Source organism: Rhodnius prolixus, unplaced genomic scaffold, assembly GCF_049639745.1.
Source record: "Rhodnius prolixus isolate KJV_2025 unplaced genomic scaffold, Rpr scaffold_2, whole genome shotgun sequence".
NCBI classification, from domain to species: domain Eukaryota; kingdom Metazoa; phylum Arthropoda; class Insecta; order Hemiptera; family Reduviidae; genus Rhodnius; species Rhodnius prolixus.
The window spans coordinates 59,001,805-59,020,594 of NW_027411592.1; the positions used below are offsets into that span (position 1 = coordinate 59,001,805).

At 36.5% G+C, this 18,790-nt stretch overlaps 1 long non-coding RNA gene across 1 annotated transcript in view; it reads right to left on the minus strand.

The window, feature by feature from the left end:
• Positions 1-18,790, minus strand: part of LOC141448584 (uncharacterized) — a 61,966-nt gene that overhangs the window by 22,565 nt on the left and 20,611 nt on the right. The window lies entirely within an intron of this gene.

Sequence of the window (18,790 nt, forward strand, 5' to 3'; positions counted from 1 at the left end):
AATCACAGTTGTTTTCGACAGGCCAAGAATTCCGTTAGCCTGACGGTAGTCAGCTCGGGAACCGTTTCCGGTGTTCCTTCAAGAATCCACTGCTCCACCTCAGTTCTACAAAGTCGATAGGGTAAAGGGAAAATGGGCTGTGTAGTCATCGTAATCAACGCAGCTCCTTCCTTTGCTGTTTCATCAGCAAGTTCTTTACCCGTAATTCTGGAATGACTAGGAGACCAGGTAACCGAAACAGTATTCAAAGCTCCCAACAAATTGAGAGCAGCATGGCCAAGAATTGACCGAAATTTGGTTCTTACCAGGAGAGGCCAGAGCTTTAATTGCAGCCTGGCTATCCTCGAAGAACCTAATATCAGCGAATCCCTTCCAGCGAAGTAGGGTAGCTGCCATCCCAATAGACAGATAAACAGATGCGTAATTACATAACCTCTTTTTCTTACTCCTGAGGACGTCAAAAAATTCAAATATTCTCGATTAAATCACCCAAAATTGAAAATCTAACACAATAACAATTTTGTGCGATTTGTAAAGCACAAAACTTTTATTTCTCTTTACTTAGAAGAGATAGTCAAAATGACGAAGCGAATGTGAGATAGAAGAAGATGATTTGCCAAGCGTGTGCATGCTGAACTTATTTTTAGCTTTCGCTATTTTTAATTCTAAAATAAGCAAATTTGTCTAGACCGTTTAAAATTTCTAAGAAAATATTAACCGAATAGATTATATTCTCTAGCAAGCTTTGCCAAAATTTTTTTTTCCTAGTTGTTAAATTTATAGAGGAGCAAAAAACATTAGTTATCTTTCTACAGTAAATTTTCATTTTCACGATACGTGTGAATCAATCACACGACTTCCGGTACGAGGGTCGTTTGAAAAGTCCGTGCAAAAATAAAAACTACTTAATTTTTTGGGGTAAACCTTTTTTATTTTTCAACATAGTCTCTTTTTAGGCTTATACACTTCGTCCAACGCTGCTCTAGTTTGTTGATCCCTTACGAATAATAGGATTTGTCCAAGTCTGAAAAATAGCCATTCGTTTCTGCAATCACCTCTTCGTTTGAATAAAATCTTTTTCCCGCCAGCCATTTCTTCATATTGGGGAACAAATAGTAGTCCGAGGGAGCCAAGTCTGGAGAATAGGGGGGGATGTGAAACGAGTTGGAACCCTATTTCCATTAATTTTGCGACCACAACTGCTGAGGTGTGAGCTGGTGCGTTGTCGTGATGGAAAAGGACTTTTTTTGTGGGCCTATCGTGGGCGTTTTTCTTGCAGTTCGGTTTTTCAAACGGTCCAATAACGGTGAATAATATGCACCTGTAATAGTTTTACCCTTTTCCAGATAGTCGATGAGGATTATTCCTTGCGAATCCCAAAAGACAGTCGCCATAATTTTTCCGGCCGAAGGAACGGTCTTCGCCTTTTTTGGCGCAGATTCCCCCTTGGTAACCCATTGTTTAGATTGTTCTTTGGTCTCAGGAGTGTAGTGATGTATCCATGTTTCATCCACAGTGACGAAACGACGCTTAAAGTCCTGCGGATTCTTCTGGAACAGCTGCAAACCATCCTTGCAACACTTCACACGATTTGAAAATCACTCGACTTCCTCGATTCAAACGAATGCCAAACACAAAGAAATAGACCGATCTGGCTGAAACTTGGTGTGTGTTCTTCCAAGAGATGCTACTAACTAAACATAACCTCGATACGCGCCAGTGGTGCTATCTCTCTGACTTTGCACGGACTTTTCAAACGACCCTCGTAATTGCAGGAGGAAATCGTTACTCTTTCCATGATTTTCCTGGGGTTTTTAAAAAAAATTCTTTAAATATTACTCCATTAGGCGTTTCAAGTTTGTTTTTTTGAAACATTTCATCCAAGAAAATTAGATTAAAGCATGGTCTTAATTTGGGGGGGGGACTATGAACATCCGGTTCCGACCCCGTGATGGTACAATCTGAAAAAATGTGATTCACCAACTAGAATTTATTATTATAGATATTAGGTAATAAATATAATTATCTGTAAAGGTTACGTAATTTGGTCTCTAGTGCTGAATATCATTGACTTTATCGGCTGCAGCAAGTCTTTTTTTTTGTTACCAAATATTTATCCACCATCAGGGGTTTATTAGTCCGTTTGGTGTAGAGTACGACTTCGAGTGATTTTTCCATCTCTCACTATGCAGACTGACATGACTTCAGTACCGAGATCAAAGGGAACATTAGAACATAAAAATATAAAGAACTTTATTAAATTGGGGCGATTGGAGTGGGCGGAACTCTCGCGGAAAGGATGCGAGAGTATCCAGGATGCAAACCTGGAAGAAGTGGTAGATGAAGGCAGCTTTGAAGGAGGAAAGATGGATGACGAGTGTTGAGGAGACAAAAAACTGAAGAAGAATTGAAGCAAGAATAAGTAGTAAACCGATGTTGGACAATTTGGCTCCCACCACTAATTTTTATAGCGGAAGTATTATATACAGATTAGGAAGCCCCTAAATTTTTCAGGAAATAGAACTTCCGAGGAAAATTTTAGCTAGAACGGGACCAGCAAATTTGGTATCTGAGATTTTTGATGACAATGATCTCCTTAAGATTGTGGACGCTTCAAATAATAAGACTGTGATGGACCTGAGGATCCATTATTCAGAAAATATTGTGCCCCCTGAAGCTAGAGGATTGATTGATTTCCTAGTTAGGTTTAAGGGAATCATCTTTTCTCTAGATTCGGGAAATTGTGATTACGTCAGAACTTTGGCATGCCTTCCTAATTTAAGTACTCTAATGGTTAATTAGTGTTGTTTTTTTTTCATTTTAACTCTTGTAATGATGTAATTAATGTAATTTTCTTTTTATTTTATGTTTCAGGTGAGTAAAAGTTGGGTAATTTGGTGGTGACAACAGATTTGATGATTTCTTTGTAAGGTAAGGCTTTTTAAGGACATGGTACTTAAATATCGACTCCGTTATTGGATCGATTTTTTTTCTGTTTTACTGAAACTATTGCAGGAAAATCGATTCAAATAAAAAATTATTGTTTATCAATCAAAATTTGAAAAAGAGCCAGCGGCTTACAGCACCTGCCCCTGATGAAGGCACACATCCGTACCGAGAGCTTAGGCAATTAGAGAAGTTTTTAAGATCTACATCCAACAGAGTTGCCACTGGAAACCGGTTCAGATTCAGGTCCAAAGAATATAGCCTTATAATTTAGGGGACATCATACTGGTGTATCAGGAAGAATTGCGACCCTAAGCATTTTTCAAGCATTCATTTAAAATGTACTGTAATTTCATTGGCAACGATCGATGTTCTATTTTATTGATTTTTTTTTTTTTTAAACTGAAAACTGTAAAATGGGAGCCTCCACTCTTACAGTCATTTCGTCGTAAAACATCATTTGAGTCCGTGTGTGTGTTTTTTTAAAAGTATAGATGAGGTAGATGCGCCGGTGGGCCAGTGTTTATAACTGTAGAATGTGCGGCGTCCAAGTTCATCGACCTGATCGCCGACATTCTGGCCGAACTAGCATGCTAACTCTCTACCTTCAGTAAGTAAGGTCGGGTGGCGAAATATGTTAAAAATGATCTCAACATTATGTCCAAACATGAATCTTAAGTGTAGAAAATTACCAAGTTCATTCTAGTTTTATATTATTAAAAACTGATAAATCTATTTAGCTCTACCGTAGATCGTAGAAAGTATAGAGGAATGGAATAAGTGTGTTCGAAGGGTGAGGTTAAGTGAAAGATGGATACGTTCAGGATATCTTGGATCAGTGTTCCCCTTGGAAATGGTCATTGAGTCAAAGATATTTACCAAGAATCATCCCGAACTTTTAAATCCAATTCTGTGGAATTCCAAAAATAAGAAGTAGTTTGCCCAAAAATATTTCCGATGAACTCTTTCGCCAGTCATCGACTTATTTCGTCATCAGGCCTCAAAAAAAACAAAAAAAAAATTCGGCTTATCCAGGGACTTCCAATTTCTAGGCAAACTGCTTCAACTCTTCGCACTATTCTTTCGTAAAAACCACATTCATCGCTTGCCATTTTTTTGGCAAGGATTAAGTTAGCAAGCTGCCGATCTCAGTCGCTACAATGCGACCGCCTAACGCTGAGCACTGACTTGGTAAAACAGAGCAAATTAGAGATGGCAAAATCACTGCTTCGAATTCAGGGGACTTCAAAATGTGTATTTCCTGTGAAAACTAAAAAATAGAAAATTCTCATGACGTAGTATTTCCTCCTCTTCGAGAAGACGAGGTTGTTACGTGTTTATTTTGTGAATAATAAGAGTATTGAAAGTTGTTAGGCTGGAAAAGCGTGTAACTAGGTCTTTGAAGAAGTGGCTAATCCACTTCCTCTTTGGAGCCTGTGGAGGAAGGATCTTCTTTGGAGGCACTGGAGGAAGGTTCCTCTTTGGAGGCACTGGAGGAAGGTTCCTCTTTGGAGGCACTGGAGGAAGGTTCCTTTTTGAAGCCACTGGAGGAAGATTCCTCTTTGAAGCCACTGGAGGAAGGTTCCTCTTTGGAGCCACTGGAGGAAGGTTCCTCTTTGGAGCCACTGGAGGCAGGTTCCTCTTTGGAGCCACTGGAGAAAGGTTCCTCTTTGAAGCCACTGGAGGAAGGAAGGATTTGTGTTTGGAATGAATATGGCAGCCCTTTGTCTATTTAGGTTTTATCTGATTTCAGTGTCTAACCTTAGAAGTCTACAAGCGACATTTTTAATCGCAGTATTAACTGCGTAATAACACTTCCCATTCCTAATTGAAGAAGAACATGTCCACTACTTTGATATGGCGGTTTTTAACCTTCAAATAATGTGCTTCTTTCATTTTATTTTTTCAACCTGCTGACGCCCAGCTGAGCGGTTAACGCTCTCGTCTCATATAAATCTTGACTTGGCAATACTATCGCCGAGCATAACCGTTGCCGTTGTGCCAAGACTTTCAAATCTAATTAAAAAACGTGTTGCTTTTAATTTAGACTATACAGGCTTCTTTGCAAGGTCCAGAACATTGTTAGGACGTAGAAACAGTTTGGGTCTAAAACCAAAATTTTAAGGGCCTAATTTAGGGATTTCGATTTAATTACTGATGTTTCAATGATCGACAGTAGCAGCCAAAAGATCTACTATACAGTAATTTGTAAAGCAAAATACTCGATTGTTCAATACATCGATTATATTGCTTTCAAACATTTAACCAATAAATGAATAAAAACTCCATTGAATTATTTAATGAATTTGTGTAACGTGTTGTTACATGTAATTATAGCTCCTGCTGGGATATCATGTCCATATTGAAGGGGGTTGAAATATATATCTGCGGGGAGCCTAATAGTGGTAGGGATGTAGGGGATTGAGTAGGGGTGGGTCTATGACACAGCGTGCGAGAGAGAGATGGTGATACTGGTGCACAGACCCTCCAACATTTCGGACCGACAACTTCATCAGATCAATAATCTACTCACAACCTCGCTCAACACTAAAGCCCCTGGACTTTGCCAAAATTCCAAAATGGTGGCCTCGATTCCCATTTCTCTTTAGCACTATTAGATTTCATGAAACTATTATCTTCTTTTTTTGGGATCCCCAATTACGTGCAGCAATACAGAAACTAATCTCTCTCAATTTTAATCTTTAATTCTTCGCTCTCCCTTTTTCCCTTTGGCAACATTTTATTTCCTTAACGTGGAATCTGTGAAACGACTTTCAAAATATGGTTAGTTAAGCAAAGATGTACATAACGGTGACCGATTTTTTTTTTACATTCCAAGCGCAAGCGTATAACGTCTCTGTTAGCGCTATAACGGAAACTTTTATACGTCACAGGTAACTCGTACAAACGTACAAACGTACAAACTCATCAGCGCGTACGCAATAGATTTTATTTTGTTTTTTTGTCTTGTCTAATCAATGGAATAGTTTCAAGGAACAATTCTTGATATTATATTGTTCCAGAACAATGATCGCATCGCTGTTTGTTTCTACATTGTTCTCCCGAACTAAAACTGAATACCAAGTTAGACATTTCAGGGACTATTGTGTCAAAAACTCAACTTATGCACAGTCTATGAGCTAAAAAAAAAAAAAAATCTTGTTCATATTAACCGGATCCCAAAATAATACCCACTTCCGCTTAAAAAATGCAAACATTTATCAAGATCGCAGTAATTATTTGCTTGCAATAACACAAAGCAAATATGAGCAAGAAAAAGAGATAACAAATATTCTTTATCATTAATCAATACGCAGTTACAACTTGATTGGGTTCTCCTAACATAATTGCCAATTAAAATCATGTTCATTTTCCATTGGTTGATTTCTCAAAAACTAACGAGAGTTGTTAGTAAAAACTTTTCGATTTCTCATTTGCCTTTTTCTTTTTATCAATTTGCTTTATTATTATTATTATTATTCCATTTTCTGCCCATTGTTTGGAGGTTAAAAAGAAAAAGTGTTGTCTTGGGGGGAGGCAGAGAGAAAGTTGGTGAATTTTCAACTTCCGGCAGCTGTTCATTACAAACACGCCTCCATTACACCATACATAAGTACATTAACATTTAATTGTATCAGGTGTTACTTGCAAGTTTTCGACGGCTGAACTCCTCCATTTTTTGCTCTCCTGGCATTAATTAAATTTTTTTTTTATTACCCCTCCTTTTGCTCCCCCCTGTTATTGATTGTAATTGAATAAAAATGGCCGAACGATTCTCTTTTTATTAATTTAGAAATACCTCACTTCTAAATGAGAAAATTAAATACTAGTTAAAATTAAAAAAATTAACAAGAATTAATTACAAAAAAGTAAATAAATGAGTTAAATTTGTGCTGTGGATACCAGGAGCTAATAATTTTTGTATTTATAGGAGCTCAAGTTTGTGGTTAAAAAAAAAAGAGCCAAACCAGGGTGGCCAAGTCTTTGGGGAATTTTCCCTAAATCTAGGGAATTTCTAGATTAAGTTTTGTACAGCGCTCTCTGTTGACGATTAAAGTTAATTAAAGAATAAAGCAATAAAATTATTTGGGGCAAAAATCGCATCATTTTTATTAATTACGGCAATAAATAAATAATTAAATATTATTACTTTAAACCAGTGATGTAAAAATTTGAACGTTAATGCTATGTATTTTAAATAAATAGTATTTTCAACGTTTGTAGAAACAAAACTAGTACAGGAAATTGGTTACCCGGCCGCGTGCGCATGCGTTAAAGGATGTGAGTGATTATTAAAAAGGATGCAAGTTTGCAAATGCATTATACTTCATATAAATGTAAAAAAAAAAAGGAGCGAATTGTGCATCATGCATTTCAACAAATATGCAATCGTATAAAATTTTCTAAAAAGCGTGCATATTTTAATCGGAAATAGATATTTTAAGCGTCAAATTTGAGAATATAGAGTAACTCGAAAAACTAAAAACAAACAGGAAGCTTGAATTTAGTTTCCGATCGCTTCTTATACTCAGTTTTGTAGCTGAAAACTATAAACCGGAAATGTGACGTTACTGAACTGATTAAAAAAAAAAAAAGAATTATATAATTCAAGAAATAATCGATCTATCGATTAATGCCACATTGCGTGAAAAAAATATTTGAATAAAATATTTGGTAGATTAAGTGCTAAAAAAGAATGTGTTAGAAGTAGAATGAAAGAGTATGAGAAGATCAGAAGGAGGAAGTGGAAAAACTGGCAGCCATTTTGTTAAAATATAAATCCTCAGGAATGAAGAAATAAGCGTAAAGATGGATAACAAAAAAAGTGAGGTGAAGATAATTCGTAAATATCTCTCTCTTTGTTAAATGGTAACTGGTAGAGATGATGAAAAAAAAAGAGCAATGGCGGCGAGGAAACTGTGGCACGATAAAAGATGAAGCAGGACGTTCGGTATCTTCAGTTGGCTAAATGGTTAATAGTGGTCTTCATTGTGGTAGGTAAAGGAGAAGTTTAGTGGTGAGAGGGGGGGATTGTCGAGGGTGGATGCTAAGGCTAGGGGTGGTCAGGTCGGCCCCTCCATTTCCAGCATTTCCAGCAGCCAACGGCGTTTCATTCATTTTGTCCTTGGGCGGGGGTCCTTCTTCATTTATTTCACTCACTTGTCACTTTGGGAATGTGAGTTACAGGTAACGTCTTCCAGCAGGTAGATTATCTACAGGTAGTGGCAGCAATGTCTAAGCCTATAAAAAAGACCTCCTGAAGCTTTTCGTAAAAAAAAGTTGTTGGTGTAATGTAGGCGTCTGTAGAGTGTACGAATCTCTGTGAGGATGATAAGTTCACCTGTGGGTACGCTAAGTCCAAATAATTGCACAAACAAAGCACAGGTCCTATGTTAAAAACCGTTTAAAGCTTTCTTCTTAACTGGCGCTACAACTCGCTTCCGCGAATCTTGGCCTCCTCTATCAAAGTTTGCCAGTTGTCCCGGTCTAATGCTGCCGGCCACCATCCAGTTTCGGACACCAAGGGGAGTTCTTGCATCCATCGCGATCTCGGTCTGCCCACTCGTCGTGTGCCATATATATTTTCTTTTATTATCTTGTGTGGTATTTCCTCGAGATTCATTCTGCCTACGTGTCCTGCCCAACGAAAGCGTCCAAGCTTCACCACACTCACCATAAAGCTTTTGATTCATGAGTATTTGTAGCCAGAGAATGTCGTTTGAGTCTATAAAAGCAGAAATTGCGAGCAAAATGAGCATCAATCTTTGTGGTTCGTTGTGAGATGCCTTACGGAAATCATAAATGTATACCAAATTGAGTTTCCGGTTTGATTTTCCTTCGCTTTTCTAAAAAATTCTCTTGATATCGAAACATTCCGCAAGAGCGCCTTGTACTGATCCAAATTTTCCTTCCTCAAGATCTGCGGCTGTTTTACTTCTTTTAGTTTATTAAAAAAAATCAACGTTTTGTACAGAAAGTTGTATCTAAGGCGCGTTAATGGCGACCAGGAGACCAGGCCTACTGACAACATCGTCCATCACCGGGACAATGAGCTGTGTAAGGAGGAAGGAAAAAGAATCAAAAGAAGCGAGGGAGTCCACTGAGATAATCCCACAGGTATATAGGCGCCATACGGGACTTGGTGCTTTTTTTCAGCGCACTTCCTACCTCTGGGTATTATTTTCTCGTTACAGACCAACACTGTCCATCAACGGAAATAGCTGCAATTCTCCGCGTGAGAATCCAATCAGTAAACACTCGAGTTAATACGCCAACCACTAGCACTGTTCAGCTTGGAAGGATTTTTAAACCCATTTCTTTTAATATAATCATCCCTAAATACTTAATACTTTGACAAGAAAAAGGATTGTAAACATTTTCACTTTAAAGACGATAAGGCAATGAGATAAAACGAAGTAATTTAATGGGAAAAAGAAAAAAATTAAAGTAAAATGGATAAAAAATAGGTCTGTTTTTGATGAAATAGATGAAAAGAAGCTGTGATATTATTAGCAGAAGATGCCTAACATCAATAGAGAAGTGGGGAATGGAGAAACAGTAAGATTAAAGCCGATAACTCGGTTCGTCGAATTTTTCCAATTTCTGTGTCGTTCAACTCTAGGAATGAATAAGTCAGAGCTCTTAGCCAATTGATCAATTTGCAAAATTAATTAAAAAAAAAAAAATGGAAAACTGCAGGAAATGCAATTACTAAGTTCATGTTGGTTTTTTTGGGGTGCTTTGCTCTTTCCGTTTCTGAGATTTTTGATGAAAAAGTCGGTAAACAATTGCAATTAATATTTTTTACTCCAACATAAAATTACTAATAAAATTTATTAATAATAGTAATAAATAAAATTACACCTATTTCCTAAGAGAGAGGGAAAGAGAGAAAAAAAAGAGAGTGATAGAAAGAAAGAAAGAGAAAGAAAGAAAGATACGTTTATTATGCCCTGGGACTCATGTCCCTTAAGAGCAACAAAAATAAATAAAATTTACATAATAAACACAAAAAACTCTCGGTTAAAATAATAAAATATAAAATAAAATCCAAACAGCTGTTCGCAAACAATTATTTACAATAAATATAAACTAATAAGAAAAAATTATAAATAACTTTCACAACTAGTATAAATAAATAAACTATTTCCTCCTAAATTCCTGTAATAAGTAGTCATAAAATGAAAATCTGAAATTAAAAATTGTTTTCCTATTCGTAAGGTCCGTTGGTAGGTCGTTCCACAGTCTACAGGAAGTGACGAAAAGAGAGTTCTGATAGGTAGCAGTCTTGTAAGTTAGTATGTACAGTCTGGTGTGGACAGTCCTTGTAGTCCGTAAGTCCAGTACACCCTTAGCAGTAAACATGTCAAACAGATATCGTGGAGTCTGCGTCCTAAACAACTGGTACAGAAAATTGCCCTTAAAATATTTCCTGCGGAACACAACATTAAGCCCCCCCCCCAACTCATGGTAATGTGCTGTTATATGTTCGTCTTTTCGCATATTTAATATAAAACGGACACATGAGTTTAGTGATCGTTTTAGCTTTAAGTTGAGTTCCGCAGTCAAATCAGCATACACTAGGCAGCAATAATCTAAATAAGGGAATATCAGTGTACTGACCAGCTGAGAGAGAAAGAAAGAGAAAGAGAGAGAGTGGGGGAAAGGGAGAGTGGGAGAAAGCGAGAGAATGAAAGAGAAAGAGAGAGACAAAGAGAGAGTGAGAGAAAGAGAAAAAGAGAGAGAAAAAGAGCGAGTGAGGGAAAGGGAGAGTGGGAGAAAGAGAGTGAGAGGAAGAAAGGGAGGAAAGAAAGAAAGAAAGAAACTTTTATTTTGTCCTGGGACAATATCCCTTAAGGACAACAAACAAAATTTAAATTACAAAATTAATTACAATAAGTTCTCTATAAGTAAAAGCAATATAAAAGTAAAATTATTATAACAAAAATTACATTGAAATGCACTTAATTTATAGATATAAAACTAAATAATAAATTCTCTAATGAGAAGCGTCTTCTATGAAGGACCGCATTAAGAAATCATACAATGCATTTTTAAATGAAGCTATTGTACTTTTATGAATTAATGTAAGAGGTAAAGAATTCCAGAAAAGAGAAGATTGCACAAGAAATGAATTTTTATAGGTAACTGTTCGATATGGAGAAATATAAAATTTGGAATTAACAGTTCTGGTATTTTTTAAATCTAATTGGGCCTTCCTGATAAACAGATTAAATAAATATTCGGGACGTTGATTTTTTAGAAGCATAAACAGAAACCTTCCCAATAAGTACTTCCTTCTATACTTGACATTCAGCCAATTAAGAAAAATAAAATGAGGAGTAATATGCTCATCTCTTCTTACATTTAGAATAAAACGAACACAGGAATTTATTGACCTTTGTAATTTTATGTTCAATTCAGCTGTTAAATCATTGTACACTAGCGAACAGTAATCTAAATGCGGAAATATAAGTGTGGTAATCAGCTGTTTTCTTAGCGAAATAGGCAGAATATTCCTATTGTATTTAAGCTGGCACAAAGTTTTAGAAATTTTGTTAGATATGTCACCAACATGATTATTCCATGATAGAGTACTAGTAATAGTGACACCCAAACATTTAGCAGAATCAACATAAGGAATAGAAGCCTGATCTATTGTTATTTTTGAAATAGAACTCATATCAATATCGTTGATATATCTGGCACTTCCAACAATCATGGCTTTGGTTTTGGAAACATTAAACTCAATACAATTTTGTTTCACCCATTCATTAATTGAATAAACATCGGAATTGACTTGGGCTATACCCTGTTCTAATTCAGACAATGGGCAATGAAGGTATATCTGGTAAATCATCTGCATATAGGCTATATTTGCAATTCTTGATAGATGATGAGATATCGTTGATATACATATATAGAGAGAGAGAGAAAGAAAGAGTAAGAGAGAGTGTGAGAGAGAGAAAGAGAGAGTGAGAGGAAGAAAGAGAGGGAGTGAAAGAGAGAGGAAGGAAGGAAGGAAGTTAAAGAGGCGATTACGTAAATACACACACTCCCACACAAAAGAGACACCAATTCGCAAAATAATACCCTTTTTCAGATCATTTCCGGTAAAAAAAACACGCAAGTCCAAAAAAAAAAAAAATCTGCCTAATTGCAGAAATGCAGTAACTAAAAAAAAAAAAAAGTGCATGACAATGCGTGCTTTTTTACTCACTTAAATATAAATTCAGTGATCGATCACATTTCCTCTTTGTTGTTTAACCAAGAACTACAGACAGACCGGCAGGTTGACAACAACAACTTAAAAGAAGTTAACCGCAAATAGGATTAAATTTCATCAAAACTCTCTTTTTTTTTTTGCTATTAAAACATTTTTGGTTTATAACCTAACCTAGGTTTTTTTGTTATTTCCGTTTGTATTTTATTTTCAGTTAATGATTGCGTCATAGATTTTTGAGTGTAAACATTAAATTAGTTCTTTAATTTGTTTTACCACAAGTAAAATACAAAACAAACAATAAACTAAACAAACCGGTAATTTTTTTTAATGTTTAAAGTTATACTTTATTTAATAAACAATGGGTTTCTAACTTTTTCTCTCTTTTGTTCGTGTATATTATCTAGCTTGGGGTTATAATATGGTGCAAGTGGGGGGTAATTAATTGCCCTAACTTGTTTTATGTATACCATATTAATTTGAATAACACACTTGCTAACAATAAGAACACCGTAATAAAAAAAACCTGCTTATTGTGTTATTTGTGAAATTACTATTTCTATTTTACTAGTTTTGTTTGTAGTCTTTTTTCTTTTTATTAGCAATTATACAGTTTAAGACTACATTCAGAATTAGGTACTAAGTAAGAACTGAAACAATGCTCTAATTATCTACACTGCTAGTATTTCCCACAATTCTTTCGTCTCTGTAAACCCCTTCTTTAAGTATCCTTACAGATATGTAAATCGTTCTTAGTTTTCAGTCCTAACATTTTATTGTATACTTCATTTATTTTTTCTTTATTTACTTTATATTTATTTTTCAAAGAAAAAAAATACTAATTTTCATTAAGTTTGAAAAATTTAGAACCAATATTTGATTCTTATTAAAAGTAAAAGTAATCGCTGGAGGTACTGCTGGAGTTGTCTCCACTTCAGTTTGTTGTTATTCAGGTGGAGGCAAGTACAGACTAGCGAGAAATGGACAATGGAGGCGCACTAGCTCCTCTACTGGACAGATGAATATTACAGACAAGGTCGACCCTTTGCCAGTTATAGGCCATGGTTGGGGACAGCGTCTGGTTCTAGATACAGTTTCGAGGCTCCATTTCAGGTGATCCTCAGATCGAGGACTGAATGGAGGGTAAACTGGACAGAACAGTGCCGGAAAGGGAAGGAATTGGCCATGAGGTTTAGCATACTGGACTCCCACGCGGAGGTTCCGGGTTCGAATCCAGCTGCTGACCCTTAGATTTTCTCTTCCTAGGAGCTTCTGGTGATGGACAGTGTTGCCTGTAACGAGAGAACACTGTCCGGAGGCCGGCAGTGCACTGGAAAAAGCTCCGGGCGCCAATAACCTTAGATGTTGACGCGCCTTAAATAATAATAATAAAAAAAAAAACAGTGCCGGAAGGGAGTCTATGTGGTTCACGAATGGCTCCAAGATGGTTTGTGGGACCGAAGCTAGAGTAGTGTATGGGGTGTTACCTCTGAGAGAGCTCTTGGGAGATATGCCACCGTCTTCCAGGCTGAGGTCTTTATAAAAACTTGCGCTGAGGAAAGTCTGCGAATGGATCTTAGAAATAAGAGAGATTTGCAATTTTTTTTTTTAAGCAATGTAGTTATAAAAGCCCTAGAACTGGCCAGGCACAATAATGGGTTCACACTAGAATGGGTGCCGGGCCATGAGGGGATTAAGGGGAATGAAAAGAGCTGATCAACTGGCTAGGAACGGAGCTAACACTCTCCTTTCATTGGCCCCGGAGCATGTCCTGGGGATCACCAAGGGTGAAGTTCATCCTAAGTCCCTTAGGATTTCCCCCTTTTAATAATTGCGCATTTATAACCAAAAAGAAAAGAAAATCTAGAAAACATTCCATGAAGAACTCTTCCGGAAGAGAGGGATGGATAGTATGGACTTCTTTCAAACCATTTCCGGTTTACATGTTTCCTCAAACTCAAAGCACGCTTTATTTCTTCCTCCCGCAGAAATTTTTTAAAAACAAAAAGCAAAAAAAAATAAAATAAAGACCCCCGTGAGGCGGCTGTTATAAAACTCAAGGTCAGCTACAGTTCTCGGTGAGAAGGGCACCACCCGTAAGTGGGTACACGGTATAGCGCTGTAGCTAGCAAGCTACTAACACACCCATGGGATAATCATCTACACGCACATAATATACGCACGCACACATACGTATACGTTGAAAAGAGAAGTTGTTTTCAAAGTGGTCGTGCAGCTCTACCACCACCCCTGTTCTTCTCTATCTTTCTAATAGACTCGAGGCTGTTGGTTGAGCAACCAAGAGAGAGAGGAGAGATTTGTGCGTTGTGGCTTGATGAGAAGGGGTGGGGGGAAGGACGAGATCCCTCTTTATGGAGGGGTGGGAAGAGGCTTTTTATTCCCAAGGTTGTTTTAGGGCGCATGCGTAGAGTATTTTCAGTAAAGGCGCGCAACTTACATTCACCGCTGATTCGATAAATTTATTTTCACCCAATAATACTCAATGTTTTGTGTGTGAAGAGCGATTGCCTAGGCTTCATTTGGTTATTACCAAAAAAGAAGTAGAAAACGATCTTTAACAATTTTCAATAACCATTTACAAGTTTTGAGTCCCTTAGAGTCAGAAAATTGTCTTCTTTTTATTGTTTGGGAAACAGTGTTAATTTGTAAACAATCTAATCTATATAGGGTGATAAAATTGGTGATAATTGATAATATTATATAAGGTGACATAAGGTTTATGTCCAGTTATTAGTAGATATTATTTCCTTAAATTTTGAGCAGTTTATTATTTTTGTTTTAAAGAAACTTGCTAAGGCAACGTTTCTATGAACGTATTTAGTAAAAGTCGTAAAAAGTAAAGTAATCGCCTATTTTTTCAGGCGGGGCATTACGTCCAACTACCAATTAGGTGTCGTGGATGGAGGCGACTAGCAAACATACTTTACTGTAAATTCCTTTTATTAACCATTAAATAAAATCCAAGGCCTAAAACCGGCAATCGAACCCACTAAACCAACAATGCATCTTAGCATTGCGGGTCTAGCCTATAACCGCCTAACATACTTTACTATAAATTTCTCATATTAAACCATTAAATAAAATCCAAGGCTTAGACACTGGGGAATCGAACCCACTAAACCAACAATGCATCTTAGCATTGCGGGTCTAGCCTATAACCGCCTAACATACTTTACTATAAATTTCTCATATTAACCATTAAATAAAAATCCAAGGCCTAGACACTGGGGAATCGAACCCACTAAACCAACAATACACCTTAGCATTGCGGGTCTAGTCTCTTAACCGCCTAACATACTTTACTGTAAATTTCTCATATTAACCATTAAATAAAAATCCAAGGCCTAGACACCGGGGAATCGAACCCACTAAACCAACAATCCATCTTAGCATTGCGGGTCTAGTCTCTTAACCGCTCGGCTATCGTGGTATTTTGTTCATCATCACGACTTAGGACTTGGATTATTGATGCATATAATTCTATTAAAGTTAACACACACTGCAATAAAAACTATTGTACATCCTTTGAACATAGTTTTTTAACAACGTATTGAGCTTTATTCAGCGCACTGCCAGCCTCCGGACAATGTTCTCTCGTTACATGGAAAGACTGAGATCGGAAGAAGAAGAGTTTTAGGACCGGAATACCTCCACTTTGAGAAAGAGAGATAAAAAAAAAAAAGAATTAAATGCTGAGGCAGTAAAGATAACAGGAATCACACCAGATCAGTTAGCTACCAGCGCTATAGTTTAATAGCGGCCAAAACCATTAAGCTTGGATATGTAAAAGAAAACACAACTATAAAAACTTGTCAAATAAATAACAATTTCTTCTCTTAAGAATACAGTTATAAATCTAGAAGTGACGTATGTGTTACACTTATTTAAATATATGAGAGGTTGAAAACATTATGCAAGCGTCTAGAATAAAATATTACTTACATTAACATCGCTTATCTAACTGCACATTCCACACACGCGCACACACTCACACTGACAGGAATTTCAAGAAAAACAATAAAATTTTAGAAAAACTAGTTTTTCCATTAGAAAAAAAAAATATATATATGCTAACGTCATTCACACTTAAAATGTATAAAATTTCTGTGTATCTAAGAATTATTCAATTGATCTGATTATGTAAGTAAACACAGGGAGAGGACATTGCACTCTTACAAATACATCAGCGCTGAATAGTTTACTGAGAGCTCTTACTCCTTCTAAAAATACGTAATAGACTGGGATTTCATCCATTATAGGAGCTCTTTGGTTTTTAAAAATATGCATAGTATTTATTCATTTTTTTAAGATTCATCGGATGTGCCCAAATTAGTTTTGAGACTTCCTGTGCAAAAAAAAAAAATAAAAAAAAACATAATTGATAACAAATAAACCGGAAAACGGAAACAAGAAACAGTTGAGGAACAACATAAGTGCTACAACATTGTGCTAAACTTGAATGTTTTTGTGAAGCACTTGCTGAGTCCAGTGACGGATAAAGGAAGCGGAAATCTCATACACCGAACTGATAAATGTACCTCTGTTGATGGACGAAAATATGAAAACTGCCAGGGATACAATAAACATCCGTGCTACGACGGATAAAACCAAAGATAAACTTAACTACATTTCTAATTAAATTTTCGATTCCGGAAATTAGATCAAAAGCAAAACAAAAAAATGGTAAAAAATCACACAATTTATTCCGTAAAATATCACTTCCGTTTAACCACGTTCCTTCAAAGTTTACGGAAATAACACAGTGGAATACTCAACCCCAACTCTCCCCCCCCAAAAAACTGCCATTTTCTCATGAGAAAATGTTTTAAAATAAAAACTTAACAAATTTCCAGATGTACCCAATGAGTTATTTTGAATTTTACAGAAAATCGTGGAGCTGATTTTTCAAGAAAAAAATAAATCCCCAAAAATAATGATAAATCGGTTTTAACCAGCATTTCCGGTTGGCTGATTTAGTCTAAAAGCTTTATACGGGTTCCAATCATGGCGTCTGTTCCAAATATCTGAACTTGAACTTCATTTCAAGTTTCCGTTTTCAAGTTATACTGGCCTCACACATACAGACTCAGATCAATTTGTGAGAGAGAGAGAAAAAAAATCACTTTTCCGGATTGAAGGGAAACTCAAAATGGTTAATTTTGGTGAAATCTCAAAATCTTCAAAGTTGAACTGTCGTTTTAATAACTTCATAACAAAAGATAAGTGAGGCGATAGTTGGTGTAGCGGTCAAGATAGTGGCTTTGTGTGTGGGAGGTCCCCGAATCGAATCCCGCGTATGGCTACTTTTTATTTATTAGCAAAAATTTGTTTATAGTGAAGTATGAGCTTCCGCGCTACAGTATACGATACCTAATTGGTAGTTGGACGGTAAACTTCACCGAAAAAATAGGCGAAAAAGGGAGAAAGAAAGTAAAAAAAGTAAAGTTACTTTGAATTCTAAATATTCAAAAAAAAATTGTTGCAAGATTTTGTGAAATTGTAAAAAGGAGTGTAAATTACTCAAAACGGATGGACGAATCCGTTAAAAAAAAGAAACCGGTCCGGTAGAGTGAATCTTAAGAATGCAGCCAAGATTGCATGTCATCCAACAATACTTATGCAACTTTCGTTGTATAGAGATTAAGTCATCACTTCCCCTTCCTGTTTGGTGGTGGGGGAAGTGAATGAGGGGAATTCACTTATGCAGGCATCTTGGCGGCCCTTGCCAAAGAAAGAAAGAAATACCATACTTAAAGTTGGCAGCAGTTGGCACTGCCAAAAACTAAATACAAGTATGCTTGCCATAGAGTTAGCTAGCTGGGGTGAATTCTGCCATTTCTAAAATGCAAGCCTCTTTGTTGGACCTTTAATGAACAAAGCACTTGGTGGAGGGAGGAAAGCAGAATTTTAGGTTATCAGTTCATCTGAACGGCGAAGGATTCTACAATGAAAAAGCACAGCCTTAAAATAATAATTCTGTAATTACATGATATACAAACAAACACTAGATGGAAACTAAGATCAGAGAGTAAAAAAGTAGACGGAATAAAACTGAGATGATAGAAACTTAACTGATTTCTGGTAATAAATACAATGGCCAAGCTTTAAGCTTTGTTTGGTGCACGTTAACTGTGAAGTAGTAAGTGTGAAGCCGTAGCTGGAATAAAATAGAACTTAGTTAAAAACCACATCGGTTTTGATGTTGCTCTTTTTTGCCGACTAATGTTTGTAAAAGCGGATCTTTTGTAGACATACTGCTGAGGCTTTGATGTATTGCCGGAGATAAGGGCATCTTTCACCTCACTCTTTGTCAAAAAAATAGAGATACAGTGGAGTCTCGGTTATCCGTCACCCTTTTATCCGTCCATTCCAATTAACCGCCGTCACTGTCCTCAGTGTTTAAAAATTAATAAAAAAACCCAAAAAATTATTTTAAAAAGAAAACTTTCTTTGAGATTTTTCCCTTTGTCTTTTAGGTCCATACTCGTGTCCATCATTCGACAGTTTGTGGGTTTTCTCCTAAAAAGATCAACCACGAACAAAACCGCCCACAAAACCGATTAGATGTCGCAGACATTGTATTCATTAATTTTAATACAC